At 39.6% G+C, this 14,844-nt stretch overlaps 1 protein-coding gene and 1 long non-coding RNA gene across 2 annotated transcripts in view; one reads left to right on the top strand and one right to left on the bottom strand.

Annotated features, from left to right (window-relative positions):
• Positions 1-14,844, bottom strand: part of LOC118532492 (uncharacterized) — a 177,378-nt gene that overhangs the window by 3,078 nt on the left and 159,456 nt on the right. The window contains exon 4 of the long non-coding RNA XR_013450144.1: positions 460-566. This is a non-coding gene — a long non-coding RNA (uncharacterized LOC118532492). The remainder of the gene's footprint in view (positions 1-459; positions 567-14,844) is intronic.
• Positions 1-14,844, top strand: part of IQCH (IQ motif containing H) — a 209,030-nt gene that overhangs the window by 52,293 nt on the left and 141,893 nt on the right. The gene's annotated exons all lie outside the window — the stretch shown is intronic.

Raw genomic sequence — 14,844 nt, 5'->3', positions numbered from 1 at the left:
ATCTGGCATTATCTCTTGAACTTGTTCAATGTTCCTGAAACGGACTATTTAGAGTTCTGCAGGCAACCTTCCCCCTGACCGTTTCCATACAACTCTGTCCCTGTCATATGAATGGCCACCCAGAGCTGCCAATCTAGCCGGATGGCTGGGTTTTCTCCCAGATGCTGAATACTTCCCCACTGCTATCTAGGACTGTACTGGAACCCCATCCCTAATCCCCACGTGTCCGCTCTCCCTCCAGTGTTAGTCCAAAGCAGGATCTGGGGCAAGATTGGTGGAGGCAAGAGAGCCAGGTGGAGCACAGAGCTGACTGGCTCCTCGCAAATGCTGTCTGCCCTCCCCTCCCCTCCACCTTGCACCCCTTCTCCACAGCCCCCCTTCCTCATTGCCAATTACCAGCCTCAGCACTGGACAGTGTAAAGGCCCCCCCCCTCCCCCCGCCAAATCTTACCCACTTACCAACTCACTGTGGTCCCAACTGCTCATGCAAAGAAATAGCCTGGGGGACTATCTTCATCAGAGTGTTTTCTAAAATATGGGTGTGTTTCCCAACTTCTCTGTTTATGCTAAACAGGAAAAAAAAAGGAAAAGTGGTGTTCAGGGGATACGCTTTTTTCTTCCTTTTTTGCTCTTTCGCAAGAAGTAAAAAATCCTAAGAACACGTCCAAAGTGTTCTTATCCTTAGAACAGGAGTCACAAAAGTAAGTCCACTGGGGCCGGGCAGGTGACCTCCAGTCTATACCTGTGTCACAGGTCGGCAATTTGCAGCTTAGAGAGCCCAGGAGTGCTACTAATTTGGTGCAACCCAGGGTACGACCCTCAACTTTACAGTTAGAGATTTCATTCTGTCAGACTTGGATCCATCTCTTGGGTGCAGCTGAACTCGTAAGAGACTGACGTATAAACTGGATGCCATTGTGTTTATTCTAAGGAGAGCTGTAATTGTCAGACAAGCCTGAATGTTCCAGTCAGCCTGATCTGGTGAGCACATTGTTTCCTTCTTAGAAAGCGATACGGAAGGCCCCGTTAGAAGGCTGCTTAGTGAACAGGGAAACTGACTGAGGGTAATTAGTTGGATGATCTTCATGGTGAGCAGCATCACACATTTATAGTCTGATGCAACCATCTGTGAAGCTACTCCTGCCAAAGGGATATGAATACATCCCTGTGGAGTGCTTTATGGACACTGAGAAATTTTGACTTTCTGATTCAACTTTTTATAATAAATAGCTACGATTTGCTTGGACTTGACTCCGTGAATTATGTTGCACTGCGCTGAGCTTCTTATATCCATGCCCACATAGATCCCAGTGGAGTGAGTGATATGACTCCCATCTAAGTGATAAAGAAACTGAGGCATAGAGAAATTACATTTCTGGCTTCAGTCGTGCAACTAGTGAGTGGGACAGCCCAGATTCAAATCCAGGCCTATCTGATATTAGAGCCTATGATTTTAACCACTGCCTTCCTTTTTACTAACTTCCTGCTATAAAAGGAAATTATACCTTCAGTTGGCGCCTAGTTTCTCTGATAACTTTAGTTACACTACCTTCCTATCTGGGGCCTGGGTCTTTTAAAGCAACTTGGGCATGGAGCTGACTGCATTGATCATGTACTCATTTTGCTGGCTTAAGGCTCAGAGTCGGGGATAGGGGTGGGGGAACACATCTCCTTGTTACTACTCTTTCTTCCTATCTGAGTCATTGTAGCACCCAGAGCAGGAGAGGGACCCTGGCTGGAAGAAATAGGAGGCATGAGGCATCAGGAGGAGAAAGTGAAAGATGAGAAGAGAGGTGGGAAGGAACCAGAAATGCAAAAGATCCTTGGGGATTTCTTGGTGAGATACCCTGCTTCCCTATCTCCCAGGGAGATCCCAGGCGAGCTACTCAGCGATGGACAGTTTCTCAAGCCATTGGGGCCACTTAGAGCAAAGGAATTCTCCTTTCCCCATGCCTGGCTAGTGAGAGGCCCAGATGTAGCCAGTGGTTAGGTTCAGTCATACTAAAATCTCACGTTTAATATGCTAAGAAAATTCTGAGTTTCAAAATACCATTTTCCATTTCTAGCCGAAAAGGGGCTGATCCGTGTAGAACGTTATCAGGAGACATTGTAAAGTGAAAACAGGCATTGACCCAAGAGAGGTAGCTGACCACCCCAGAAAACATTATCCCAACCTCCTCTTCTTGACCCACTTAAAGATATACCGGATACTTAATATTGGATTCATTTAATATAACCATAATTTAGGGGGGAAGAGGATTGACTCTTTCTGCCAAGGATTTTTAAGACTGTAACCCTCTAATTATAGAATTATCATCTAATCTAAAACATTGAAATCCCAAGGGAAGATGCCGCCATTTTCCCACAGACATGGGTTAATTATTCCATTTACCCACAGCTTCAAGTGTAGGACCTAAGCTTCCATAGAAGGGAAGATCATTCCCCCACAAAATCCCATTTTCTAATCTTGAACACTTGCAGGACACCTAGCTGTGCTTTTGCTCTGGGCTGCATTAAGCTGAAATGTATTACCTGCCAGGGAAACTGCATTTTAAGTGACAGCCAGTATTTCTGAGTGCTTCTCCATGCTGGGCATGGTAGTAAGTACAATATAAACAAATTAGCTCATGTAATCTTCACAGTAACCCTACAAGTTAAATATGATTACCACTTCCATTTTATATTTGGGGAAACAGAGGCAAAGTGGCTAAATAATTTGCCCAAAGTCGAACGGCTACAGGTCAATTCAAACTCAGCCAATCTGTCTATGGTACCCCAGCTAGCTAGATGATGACTTTGACCTACACCTGAGGAGTAGATCTGGGACCCAGCCAAAAACTGCTCCCTTGATGACCAAGGAATTTGCTTGAGAAATTTCTTTGCCTTGTTCTGGGAATAGAAGTAAAAGATCAAACTACATAGTAAGAGGCTATATTAACTCAAGGATTAGAACAAGAAGAAGAGCTGGTGCTCTCCTGCCCCACCCCCAGGCTTATTGAGATAGAATTGACAAATAATGTTGTATAAGTTTAAGGTGTCCAATGTGATGATTTGATACACGTATATACTATACTGTGAAATGGTATCGTCTATCACCTCACATAATTACCTCTTCTGTGAGTGTGTGTGTTGTGAGAACATTTAAGATCTACTCTCAGGGCACCTGGGTGGCTCAGTCAGTTGAGCATCTGCCTTTGGCTCAGGTCATGATCCCAGGGTCCTGGGATCAAGCCCCGAGTTGGGCTCCCCACTCATCAGGGAGTCTGCTTTTTCCTCTCCCTCTGTCCCTCCCCCCAACTCACTCGTACTCTCTCTCTCAAATAAATAAATAAAATCTTTGGAAAAAAAAAAGATCTACTCTCTAGAGCTGGTACTTTTAAAGATGGAAACTTACTTCAATTAGACTGTAAACTCCTTTGAGGACAGGGAACATATCATCAACATCAAACATGGTGCCAGATCTGGTAAGAACCCAATATAAATTTATTGTTGGTTGATGCATATGTGGTTAATGACTATGAATAACAACTTGGTAAGGACCTGTGTAATTGAGCTAGGCTGTGTCAAGTTAATTTAAATAATGAAATACCATGTACCTCATTTGGCTACATTTGTAGAGCACTCCTCTTTTTGGCCATCAAAAATATCTCCCTAAACCTCTTCAGGTAGAATTTATTTTCCCTTCCCTAGATCATCATTGTGTGCTTTTAAAGCTTGACACGCTATGCCTCGAATTTACTGAGCCACATCAAAGAACAGTTGAATAAATAAAAAGATACATCATATTCCCAAAGAGGAAAAATGATTATAATAAGAGTGCCAGTTATTTCCAAATTAATATTTATATCAAATGTAATTTCAATCAAAATTCTTATGGGTTTTATTTGGTCTATGTGGAATATTAATTCTCTTCAACTTGCCAGTGTTCATCATCTTGAAAAATACATGGGCAAAAGCTTCAGGTTTTTTGTTTTTTTCTAAAGAAGATTAATGAAGGTAAATTTTTCAGATAACTTGTTAAAACATATGATAACATTAACATAATTATAACAGCATCCTATGGGTAGAAAAATTAACAGATCAATGGAATAAAAAATGAGCATGGATATTGACCTTAGTGTAAAAAATAATTTTGAAGGTAGGGAAGGTGACACTGTAAGTCAGGGGGAAAGGGAGGGCTGGTGAGATGTGTGGTGCCACGTCTCTGGACTAACGATTTGGGAAGAGAGCATTCAGTTAAGTCCTAACTTTATATCCGAAACCAAAGAAAACTCCTGATGGATTAAAAGTAAAGTAAAATGTTAAAAAAAAGAAAAAAATAATAAGAAACCTGTAAAAGGAGAACTATTTTTCAAGTTAGCCAAAGGAAGATTTTTTTAAACCACCATAGCTTCACACAATATTAACAGTCCACATTATAAGAAAAGTCCGTGTTTATATTGGACCCCAATCCTGGATCGGTCATTAACTTCTATGTGATCTGGGGGCAAAGCGCTTAGAATCCTTGGGCCTTAGTTTGTTCATTGGTAAATTTAGGGCATCGGATCACACCATCCCTAAGATTTCTTCCAGTTCTGACAACCTATCATTCTGATTCCAAGCAAAATCAGTTTCCTTTGGTTCCCTTCCTTTCCCTTTTCTGACCACCACCAAGATGTGAAAAACGGAAAAGTAGACCAGGTGAAACTGTTTTCTCTTCTGATTGTGGAAACAAAAGTCACAGAAGGTATTGATTTTTTTCTTTTTGCAGTCATGCATTTCATAAAGCATCTATAGAGTACCTATTGTGTACCTGACCTCGTCCTAGTGACTTTTACGTGTTACCACTTTTAATACTCAGAGTGTGTCAGAGAGATCACCACTCCCATTTTACAGATAAGAAACCCAGGGAATAGATTTATGACCAAGCCTTATAATTAATATGTGGCTTACTCAGAATTTGGGCCTGTATTTACTTTTGACAGTCTGATTCAGAGTCTAGGAAAATTATCCCAAAAGAAATTGTGAAAAGGACAGGGTCTTACACACACACACACACACACATTATTAAGATGACTGAATACTATTCCTTACAAATCAGTTTCTCTACTAATGAATAATGTATTTTTTAAACGGGCTGAATTTGTATGTGGGGTTAATGCCATCATTGACTTAAGCAAAAATACCTGAACTGGACACGCTCCTAGCCTGCTCTCAGGTTTGCTTGGGCATCTCTCCAGCAGAGTTTACTGATACACCATAGAAATTATGGCAAAGCCCAGCAGAGTCGTTGAAGTGAAAGTCTCAGTACTGCTCAGGAAGGGATGCCAAATTAAATAGAGCCCCCAGGGGTTCTGCAGCTGCATGCCAACCCAGCTGCTGGTATGAGGTAAATGAGGACCGAACTCCCTCTCACTTGTGACCTTGGCCGGTATTTAAACAGCAATGCCTAGAGACTGGCACACTGTTCTAGACTACTGCGATGAATCGCAAGTGCAAAAATAATTATAATATGTGATAAACCCATTCACAAAGTCTTTCTTAAGTTTTCACTGAAAGGAGCACCATTCAAACTCACTTCCTTTCAATAAGCCCCCAGTGAAGGTTGAGATGATCGATTCTATCTAAGTATCAATTTGTAATACGCAGCCCTAAGTTTACAGAAGAAAAATGGCAGAGAACCCAGAGGCCCTCCGGTTGCTGTCTTTTCATATCTTGTGACAATGTTTGAGCGGTGGTGTGGTATAATATTCTATGCAAAAGTCACAAGGGTGAGCAACTCAAGTCATTCTTTTTCTTGTATGAGATGTAACAGACGTGTAGATGAAATCCCAGTGCTTAATTGTTCTCTTGTAATCGCTTTCCCAGAATGTTTAAATTTCTACTGGAATGCTACAGAGAAATGCTATTAAATTTACAGAGGAAAAATAGCAACAAGAAGTAATTAGACTTCTATTTGAATCCATCGAAAACACCCTGAGTCCAGTGTGTTTCAAGCTCCTTCGAAGAAACATTTTAAGTAAAACCAAGTTATCCCTTATCTTTTCACTTTGCAGAATGGTCTCATAGTAATGAATCACAGCTATTACAGTTCTTAGCTTTATACTAACCCTTTGGTCAGTTTTTTTTCCAAAATGTATTCCAAAGAATACTGGTTCCTTGGAACGTGAATAGGTGTTCCATGAAAGGAGAGTTTTGTGGCCCCATAAAAACAGGAAACGTGAGGCTGAAGAGAGTCAGGCTGACTTTCACACCGTTAGGCTGCCTAGAGTCACTGCCTCGCTGGAGTGCACCATGAATCTTCAGGAGGAGGGCGGCCCATGCAGTGAGCAGTGTTGCTCAAACCTCCTCCGACCCATTTCTGCAGAATAGCTCATAGAACTATATTCAGAGGAAGGCATTTCAGGAAGTTTTGCTTAAGTGCTGCATTTTAACTATTTTCAATGGAAAAGTGTTTAGACGATACTACGTATTTTCCTTTCTTAGTCGTATTTTACCGGAATTTAGTATTTTCTTGGAGGCTTTGGGACATCATGACAAACTCCACCTTTTTTGTGTGATGTGCTGTATGGGGCTTTGAGGTGTGCATATGCTCACACCTCAGACTTCTGTGTGTTCAAAATAATATTTCCTCTGGTGTCTCCTCCAAGGTTGTCTCTACTCACCTCACTCTTTGAGTCTGTTCACAATGCCATGGTCACTTCTGCTACTGACTACCCTGGAATCATCCTTAAGATCCCTTCCAGTTCTGAGAACTGTAACCCTCTATGTGCCTTTTCCTTCCTTCCTTCCTTCCTTCCTTCCTTCCTTCCTTCCTTCCTTCCTTCCTTCCCCTCCCTTCCCTTCCCTTCCTTCCTTCTCTTCCTCTACATCCTTTCCTTTCTCTTTTACCTTCAATATTGGTAATTTCTGCTTTCGCTTTTTCTCTGTCACTCTTACTAGGATTTACCAATTTGATTAATCTTTTGGTTTTGTTTCTCTATTTTTTTCTCTATTATTTGTTTTCTATTTCTTGATTTCTCCTCTTACCTGCTTTTATTCTTGTCCTCCTATTTATTTTGAGTTTATTTTACTCTCTTTTTTATTTTAAAGCTTTTTAAGGTAGAATCAGATGATTGATTTTTGGCCTTTCTTCTGCTCTAATGTAAACATTTAGACTGATAAACTCCTCTCTCAGCAGTGTTCTAGTTGTGTCCCACAAATTTTGATATGTTGCTTTTTTTATTATCATTCAGTTCAAAACTCCCCTAGTGATTTTCTTTGACTCATGAGTTATATAGAAGGGTGTGGTCTTAGCTTTCTCATTCTTAATGAATTCTGATTTAATTCTATCAGAGAGGGTCAGAGAACATACTCTGTAAGATTTAAATCTTTTGCAAGTTGATTGAGACTGATTTTATGGTCCAGGATATAATTCATTTTGGTGAATGTTCCATGTACATTTGAAAAGAATGTGTATCCTACAGTTGTTGGTTGCAGTGTTCTATAAATATCAATTAGGTCAAGGTGGCTGATGGTAATATTGAGACCTTCTATATTCTTACTAATTTCTTAAAATCTCTTTGTTCTACAAATTACTCAGCGGAGATTTCTAAACCTTCAACTCTGATTGAAGATTTGTCTATTTCTTCCTTTAGTTCTGATGATTTTTGTTTCATGTATTTTGTGTTAGTGTTATTAAAGACATATGTGTTTATGATTTTTATGTTTTCTTGCCTAATTGACCCTTTTATTTGTCTTTCTCTTTGATAACAGTCTTTGTCTTAAAGTCTATTTTGTCTGATACTAACATAGCCACTCCTCTTCCTTTTGCTTTCTGTTTACGTGTTATATCAACCTTTTGTTGTTGTTACTTCAACTTGTGTCTTTAAAATTAAAATTCACCTTGGGGCGCCTGGGTGGCTCAGTCGGTTAAGCATCTGACTCTTAATTTTGGCTCAGGTCATGATCTCAGGGTTGTGCGATTGAGCCCCATGTCAGGCTCTGCACTGGCATGGAGTATGCTTAAGATTCTCTCTCTCCCCCTCCCTCTGCCCCTCCCCACTGCGCATGTGTGCTCTCTCTCTCTCTCTCTCTAAAACATTAAATTAAATTAAATTAAATTAAAATTCACCTCTTATTGATAGCATATAGTTTTATCTTGTAGTTAAAATCCAGTCTGATAATCTCTGCTTTTTAATTAGAGTGTTTAGTCCATTTTCATTTAATACAATTATTGACATAGTTTGATGTAGAACAATTATTTTTCTACTTGTTTTCTATCTTTACCATCTCTTTTTTGTTCCTTTGTTGTCTGCCTGACTTAGGGTTATACGTCTGTTTTATTGACTTTTAAACTACACCTCTTTGTGTTATTTTTAGTGGTTGCTCTAGGAATTACAATATGTATCCTCAACTTATTACAGTTTCCTCAGAGTTAATATTGCACCAGTTCAAATACAATGTAAGAAACTTGCAACTAGGAGCACCTGGGTGGTTCAGTCGGTTAAGCGTCTGCCTTCAGCTCGGGTCATGATCCCGGAGTCCCAGGATCCAGCCCTGCATCAGGCCCCCTGCTCAGCAGGGGAGTCTGCTTCTCCCTCTGCCCCTCACCCTGCTGCTTGTGCACTCTCTCTCGTTCTCTCTGTCAAATAAATAAATTAAATCTTTTTTTTAAAAAAAGAAACTTGCAACTATAGAATTTCATTTGTGCTATTGTCCTAATCCTTTGTGGTACTGTCATGTGATTTATATATATTATAAACTGCACAACATGTTATAACTTTTTGCCTTAAATAGCCAGTTGTCTTTCAGAGAAATTAAGAAAAGAAAAATGCATGTATTTTATATTTACCATAGACATCTAAGTTTCCATCTTGCGTCATTTTCTGTCCACCTAAAAAATTTCCTTTAAACATTTCTTGCCTGCTTAAGGCAATGTAACACATGCCTGCTGGTGACTCATTGTTTTCTTTTGCCAAAAAAAAAAAAAAAAGTCTTTATATTGCTTTTACATAGAACTGTGGATTGTCAGGGCTTTTTTTTTTTAATTTATTTTTAATTTTTTAAATTTAAAGTTCCATTGTTTCTAATAAGTCAGCCATCATTTGGATCATTGATTCCCTATATATAATGGATCTTTGTTTTTCCTGACTGCTTTCACGTTTTTCTCTTTGTCTTTAGCATCCAGGGGGCTAATTATGTTGAGTCCATGTGTCGTTTTCTTTGTGTTTATCCTGCTTGAGGTTCATTGAGTTTCTAGGATCAGCTGTAAGTTTATGTTTTACAGAAAACTGGGAGACATTTGGCCATTATTTCTTTAAATATTTTCCTCCACATTTCTCTCTCTCCTCTCTTTCTGGGACTTCAATCACATACAAATTTTACAACATGATATTGTCCATTAAGTTACTGAAGATCTATTCTTTTTTAAATGTTTTTTTTTCTTTCTGTTCTTCAGATTAGATAATATCTGTTGATTTTTCTTCAAGTTCACTCCCTTTCCTTCTGCCCCTTCCAATCTTCCAATCTGCTGTCAAGCCTATCCAACAAATGCTTCATGTCACATATTCCACTCTTCAGTTCTAGAATTTCCATTTGGTTCTTTTTCTATAGTTTTCATTTCTCTACCAAGACTTTCCATCTGTTAATTCATTATGATCATATTTCCTTTAATGTCCTTAAAGTATGTATAATAACAGCTTTAAAGTCTTTATCTGCTAATTCTGCCCTCTGAATCATCTTGACATCTGTTTCTTTTTAAAACTACTTTATTAAAGTATGATTAACACACAAAAAGCTGTGCATATTTAATGTATACAGCTTGGTGAGTTTGGAGATTACATGTACACCTGTGAAACCATCACCACCATCTTTACCATAAAACATCACCTCTGGGGCACCTGGGTGGCTCAGTCATTAAGCATCTGCCTTGGGCTCAGGTCATGATCCCAGGATCCTGGGATCGAGCCCCACATTGAGCCTCTCATCGAGCCCCGCATCGGGCTCCCTGCTCAGAGGGAAGCCTGCTTCTCCCTCTCCGCCTGCTTGTGTTCCCTCTCTCGCTGTCTCTCTCTCTGTCAAATAAATAAAATCTTTTAAAAAATAATCACCTCTAAGGTCTGTTTCTCTTGACAACTGTTTCTCCTGTGTGAACATTTTCCCGTTTCTTTGTAGATATAGTGACTTTTTATTGTTATACACATTAAAAATGATGTGTTATGGAGACTCTGAATTCTGGTACCTTGCTCTCTAACGTGTGGATACCTGTTCAAAAAGGCAGTTAATTTGCTAGACTCAAATTCCAAACTCTATCCTTGGTGAGTAGCACCTGAAATCTCTACTCAGTTTTTTTCAAATTGTTAACTGCTGTGTCTTTGCTGGGCTCCTTAGAATCTCTTCTATTTAGGTGTAGCTTAGGGGTCAGCCAAGGATTTGCATGGCATTTATTTGTAAATTTTTGGTCCCTGCCTTACAACTTCCTTTTTTTCTGGGAGCCTTTATGGAGCCCTATACTCCATCTTCTTACTTCTCTAACCAGTAAGACTGTGACTTCCTTCTGCATCTTACGGACTGAGAGGTACTTCCAGGCCAGAAGTCACACACACACAAACCTCAACTGTTGTAGTTCCCTTCTTTCAAGATCAACTTTCTTCTAGCTTCTCTCTGTTTTCAATTTATCTCAGTACCTTCAAATAGTTGGGTTTTTTAAATTATTTTATCCATAATTTATATTTGTTATCTTCAGGAGGGTTAGTCAGTTATAAGCTACTCTACCATTACCAAAAGCATAACTAGGCCATTATTTAGTTTTGCTTGCCATTGTATTACCTTTATCAAAAAGAAAAACATTTGCTATTTATATATCTTTGTTAATTGCTCCTTCCCAACACATTTTAAGTAGTTATATTTTTTAAAACATCCTTTTGCACTATTCCTTCCTCAAATGAGACAAGACAGGATTAGATGAGCTCTGAATTATGAAATGCCTTGAGGATACTATACAATTACTTACAATATATGTTATAAATGTAATAAGAGAAGTACGAAAAAGCCATAGGAACTCAGAGGAGGAAGAGATCAGAAGTGATTTCCTAAAAGAGGTTACCTTTAAGCTAGTTGTTAAAAGGTGACAGGAATTTAGTAGCCAGAGCTAAGAGGGAACATTGTAGAAGGAACATTATAAGCATTGCAAAAAAGTGGGAGGTCAGAGGCTCAAGTCTTTTTGGTTACAGCTTTAAGTGTCATTTATAACTCAAAGTCAATACTTAAAAGTTCACGGCATGAACATACTGCCACACACAACAATATGAGTGACTCGCACACCAATTTTAAAGGTAAGAAGCCAGATACAAAAGGATACATACTGTAATAATCCTTTTATGTAAATTCAAGAACAGAAAAATAATAGCTGGGAGTGGAATTCAGAATAGTGGTTACCTTTGGGCTATCAGAGTGAATGACAGGGAGCATGAGAGAGGTCTTGGGGGTGCTTGCAATGCTCTACTTCTTGTTCTGGATGCTGGTTTCCCAGTGTCTGCTTTGTGAAAATGTATCAACTGATGACCTTATGATTTGTGCCTTTTCAAAAATGAATGTTATCCTTTAATAAAATGTTTATGTAAAAAAAGCCCCAATTTCTGATATGAAAAAAGTTTATATTGTGCATCTCTATATATTAATTCAGTAATTCCTCACAACGGCCTTATGGAAGACCAGTGATGTCGAGTTTTATGCAAAATTGGATTATATAAATTTGAAATTCCATGATGTAAGATAATAATAACAAATTATTGCTGTATACACAAAGTTTGAAATAATTCAAATCCCCCTAAATTTAAAAAAATAAAATTTCACTTTTTTCAAAGCTGGTGCAGTCTGAGTGAATTTAAGATATATTTATGCTGGAGTTTCCACAAAGAAACACCATCTGAGTAAATAAAAATACCCTGTATTATTAGGATATAAATTCCACAAATGTAACAAATAACAGTAGATTAAACACAGCAGTGATGTTCTCTCACGTCACACAGTTTATGACTGATATAGCTGCCCTACAACGTCAGGCATCTCTGCATTTTCTATCTGTATCTAAGGTAGCTAAGATGGCTGCTAGGCTCCTACCATCATGTCTGTATTCCAACCAGTGAAAACACTATGATTGCTATACCACTGGCCAGAATCCTGTCACAAAAACCTATCAAGCTGCAAAGGAGGCTGGGAAATGTAGTTTCTGGCTGTGTAGTACATTGGAAGCCATGCAGAAGTCTCTGCCATAGCTGCCATTCTTTGTCAGACTGTCTCAACTCTGTGAGTTCAGAATTATGAAATGCCTCTAGGAACAAATCCTTTACATAAAATTCAGCTGCCCTGTAGCTAAGAATATCCCTATTTTACAGAAGATAGAACTGAGACTCAGAGAAGTTAAATGACTTACTCCAGCACATTGCTAATTAAATGACAGAGTTAGGACTGAAATCCAGTGCTCCAAGCCCCTGAGTTTTGTTCTTATGCTACAGATGCCTCCCAAGGGAGTTTTTTTTTTTATTTTAAAGATTTTATTTATTTATTTGAGACAGAGAGAATGAGAGAGAGAGAGCACATGAGAGGGGGGAGGGTCAGAGGGAGAAGCAGGCTCCTCACTGAGTGGGGAGCCCGATGCGGAACTCGATCCAGGGACTCTAGGATCATGACCTGAGCCGAAGGCAGTCGCTTAACCAACTGAGCCACCCAGGCACCCCCAAGGGAGTTTTTCTTCTAGCTCCAAGCCTGCTGCTAATCCTTAGTCTGAGACAAAGTGAAGCTCCTACTGTATCTATGTGAAATGACACTGAGAAAGGGGACAGAGTGATGGGGCTTTACCATGAGGACAGGAGTAGAGCTGGTGACCTGAGCTGTGTTTGGCTTGAAGGGTTCAAGAACTCAGGAAGCAAGAAAATGTAGTAAAAAGCACTGGGCCATGAAGCAGTGATGTGCCCTTTTAGTTCTGCCTCTATTAGGCAGATTGGTTGTGTGTCTTAGCTATTTTCCCTTCCTGATCTTTAGTATGCCATCCACTATATGGGGAGGAGGGCTGGGGCAGGATAGGTCATGCAGGGTTGTAGAATATGGCCATGCAGGTTTAAATTCACCAAACAGAAGATTCTGGAACAGAGCAGAGGGGTGTGACATAGCTCCAATCCTCACCCCTCCCTGCCCCTCAGAAATATTGAGAGTCTCAGAAATACTACAAAATCTGGAGAGAAGACAATCAAGCAGGCATCCTTATCTTTTTTCTCTTTTGACAAGGGGACTTGGAAGAAAGAGGTGAAATTGGAAAGCAAATAATAATATGTCTAATTCCTCCAGAGAGAAGTGATGTCTTCAGGATTCTATTGAAATGACCCAAAACCCCTGGGGCTAGAGGGAGGGAGGGAGGACTAAGTAGAGCAAACTCTGATATAGGATGTTCATCAAAATCTCAAGAGTGGGAGGAGAGCCTATGTATTTTAACAAAGACTGCATGTATCCTAAAACGGAGGCTTCCCTGACCCAAGCTCTCAGATAACAGAAAGGTGGAGAACACCCAGAATACCCAGTTCTCACGTGTTGCTGGGAAAGAAAACACACTGGTAGCAGACAACAGGGAAGGAGACGTTACAACAGAGCAAGCAGATTGTCGGGGCAGAGCTGCCCAAGAACGTACAAAGGGGAAAGAAATGATATGGCCACTATACTGATTTATTATATAAAGGCCAGTATTTCACCCAGAGCTAACAAAAGAGAGGGCGGGGAGAGGAAAAGACAACCATGGGCTGCAAAAGACAAAGCCTAACCCGGAAAAAAATATAACTCAAGGAACAGAAGGAATTTTCTCACAATTTCTTCACATTATAGCGCAGCTTGATAGGAACATAAATTACGTAAAACTAGAGCTCAGCCATGAGATGATAAAATAGCAGAATGAGATAAAAAGGGAGGTTGCAGACATAAGGAAACAAATTGAATACCAAAATACTTTATGGAACTAATAAATAAACTATAAATAGGAAGAACAGAACAGACACTGCTGAACACTGAAATATGGGCATGGAGAAAAGACTGTAAGCACAGAAAAGACAAAGGAAAAAGACAAAGGAAATTAATTAGAAGCTAATAGATATGCATAGTGGTTTGTTACAGGCTAAGCTGCTGTAACAAAGAAATCTGAAAATATAATGCCATAAATAGACCAGTTTATTTCTCATTCACAAAGCAGTCCACAGGTGAGAAGTCTAAAGTTGGCAGGACAGCTCTTCTCCATGATAGGGAGCATAACCGAGAGAAGGTTCCTTCTGTCTGGATGCTGTCTCATCTCATTCCTGTGGTTACAGACACTCTCATTCCAGTGGTTGAAGCTGACTCCTCTCTACACCCATGTTTCAGCCCATAGGAAGGATAAAGAGAGTCTAGGGCAGGCATTCTAAAGGGATGGCCCAGAGGTTACACTTATCACTGCTGCTTATGTCTTATTGGTCTGAATTTGGTCACGTGTCCACATTTAGCCACCAGAGACACTGGAAATGTAGTTTGGACTGGATAGCCCTATGCTCAGCTAAAAGCATTCTATTCTAAAATGAACCAGGAGAGAACGAATAGTTAGGTACCACAACATGAAATATAAAGATGAGCCAACATTTAATGACACTAGGTGTCTCTAAAACAGAGAACCCAGCAAGTGAAAGAGAAGCTGTATCCAACGATATAATGAAAGAAAATTTTCCAGAAGTGAAGAACAAATGAAATCTACAGGTGGAAAGAAAGCACTGAATCCCAGGAAAATTTGATTTAGAGTATTACAGCAAGGTATTTTCTAGCTAAACACCTGGACTTCAAAAACAAAGAATGTTTCAAACATCCAGGCAGAAA

Source organism: Halichoerus grypus, chromosome 8, assembly GCF_964656455.1.
Source record: "Halichoerus grypus chromosome 8, mHalGry1.hap1.1, whole genome shotgun sequence".
Classification (NCBI taxonomy): Eukaryota; Metazoa; Chordata; class Mammalia; order Carnivora; family Phocidae; genus Halichoerus; species Halichoerus grypus.
This window is presented reverse-complemented; position numbering and strand designations above follow the sequence as displayed.